This window comes from Osmia lignaria, unplaced genomic scaffold (genome assembly GCF_051020975.1).
Source record: "Osmia lignaria lignaria isolate PbOS001 unplaced genomic scaffold, iyOsmLign1 scaffold0048, whole genome shotgun sequence".
Lineage (NCBI taxonomy): Eukaryota > Metazoa > Arthropoda > Insecta > Hymenoptera > Megachilidae > Osmia > Osmia lignaria.
The window spans coordinates 75,001-77,500 of record NW_027478189.1 but is presented as its reverse complement, the minus strand read 5'-3'; the positions used below and the strand labels follow the sequence as shown (position 1 = coordinate 77,500).

Genomic DNA, 2,500 nt, shown 5'->3' with positions numbered 1-2,500 from the left:
ACGATGGACGAACGGACAAGCCGTCCGCCACCGATTGGTTTTGATCTAATAAAAGCATTCCTCCCATCTCTGGGTGGAATTCTGGTTTGCATGTATTAGCTCTAGAATTACCACAGTTATCCAAGTAATGTTTTGTACGATCTAAGAAACCAAAACTGATTTAATGAGCCATTCGCGGTTTCACCTTAATTCGGTATGTACTTAGACATGCATGGCTTAATCTTTGAGACAAGCATATGACTACTGGCAGGATCAACCAGGGAGCTTAGTTATTATTGTAAATTTAAATTTTCGTCGTCGGCCCTCCCTGTAAGACCGATCGACGTTAAGCCATTTCTCTTTTGTATGTAACACACATTTCATAAATTTTGTACCTCTTATAGAGGCCAAATATTCTCCTCCTCCTCTCATAAAGCACGAAAATCACTTTCACGCCGTGCATCCATCGTGCAAGCACGTAGACCACACACGCTGGACAATATAATAAAAGATAGCGCGGACAGTGGCATGCTATACAAATCGAGAAAGCGCGTACAGTGATCATGCTGGTCATTTTGCCACCAAATTTTATAATCTTTATCATTAGAGCGGGCCCACCAACCTCGTCTCTGTACTTTATACATTTCTCCTCCATCTGCACACACCTTTTCAAACATTAACGGAGAGAGTTCCTTGGACTTGCTTTAAATGTACATATTAGATATGTTGGAATCTCTCTCCTTTAGAAGTTTCCCCAGCCTTAAAACTTCTTTCATTTTTACTCCTCTCTCCATACTTATTTTCCTCTCTGAACGTATCAGAGAGGATTTTATTTCTGACACCTCTTGACTTTTCTTAAATTCAGGGACGTAATTTTGTTCATAATTCAGTGGACTTTTGTGTATTTTATACTTTAAATATTTCCAAACAGTCTCCCTTCTAAAAGTGATAGAACGAATTTTCGTCTAACACTACTTTCTTGGTTCAAAAATTTTATACAATCTTATAACTTTTTCAGTTTTAACAAATTTTGGTTACAGACAGTTGATGCTCAGTTTGTACAAGTATGCAACATTTATAAGTGCATACAGGTCACCAGCCTTATATTACAAGGCTCACCACATATGGGCCATTCGGTCTTAGACACCGACCCGTGGTAATGCTGTGTGGAGATTAATAATAATCCGCAACGGAAAACCGGAACGAGAATAGTCGAGAAAGTATATTCTCGAGGAGCGGTAGACTGCTTTTCAACCGAAGTCATAAAAGAGCCACACGCTCGACGCTACTCCCGACCGGTCCGAGCGAACCGAAAGTGCCTTCCTATAAATACCGAACGGCCGGCCGCTAGGTCGGCGACGCATGGGCTTACGCCCAGGCGTATGCCTGTGCAAACCGCCGTGAGAGCGTACCATCCCGCCGGCACGGTAAAACTTAGACTGAAAATATCGTCGAACATATCCTTTCATTTTATAACGTTCTATACATGAAAATTAATAAATTAACATGCAGGACATAATAAATTCACATTCTCATGTAAATCATGGGTTTAATTAATATTTTAAAAAATTTTAAAACCGCCCAGAACCGATGAGATGAAAATATTAAAACGATATTTTTGCATTTTCTTACGGTAAAACATTAACAAATAAGCGACTATAGCAATATAAAACTCCATTTGTAATTTAATTAATCAAAATTAATATTTTTTTTTGATTTTTCAGCGATCCAGAACCGATGAGACGAAAACATTAAAACGATATTTTTGCATTTTCTTACGACAAAACATTAACAAATACGAGACTATAACAATATAAAACTACATATGTAATTTAATTAATCAAAATTAATAATTTTTTTCGATTTTTCAGTGATCCAGAACCGATAAGTCGAAAATTTTAACAATCATATTTTTGCATTCTGTACCGTGGATCCATCGTTAAACGCTATTAAACTAACGTCCGTGATGGTATAAATGCAGATTTTCGCTCCGTTTAGCCAAAATAACGAACTTTAGGTGCGCTCCGAAATATTTCAAAGTCCCAGCGGCGTATTGCTTCGCCTCTTAGAACCGATTAGTCGAAAATTTTAACAATCATATTTTTGCATTCTGTACCGTGGATCGATCGTTAAACGCTATTAAACTAGCGTCCGTGATGGTATAAATGCAGATTTTCGCTCCGTTTAGCCAAAATAACGAACTTTAGGTGCGCTCCGAAATATTTCAAAGTCCCAGCGGCGTATTGCTTCGCCTCTTAGAACCGATTAGTCGAAAATTTTAACAATCATATTTTTGCATTCTGTACCGTGGATCCATCGTTAAACGCTATTAAACTAACGTCCGTGATGGTATAAATGCAGATTTTCGCTCCGTTTAGCCAAAATAACGAACTTTAGGTGCGCTCCGAAATATTTCAAAGTCCCAGCGGCGTATTGCTTCGCCTCTTAGAACCGATTAGTCGAAAATTTTAACAATCATATTTTTGCAGTCTGTACCGTGGATCGATCGTTAAACGCTATT

The 2,500-nt window shown here is 38.2% G+C and overlaps 1 non-coding gene across 1 annotated transcript in view; it reads right to left on the bottom strand.

The window, feature by feature from the left end:
• The window catches only part of LOC143307233 (small subunit ribosomal RNA), a 1,923-nt gene extending 1,660 nt beyond the window's left edge, over window positions 1-263 (bottom strand). Inside the window, exon 1 of the ribosomal RNA XR_013064429.1 lies at window positions 1-263. This exon is cut by the window's left edge and continues 1,660 nt beyond it. This is a non-coding gene — a ribosomal RNA (small subunit ribosomal RNA).
• Between the last annotated feature and the right edge of the window lie 2,237 nt (window positions 264-2,500).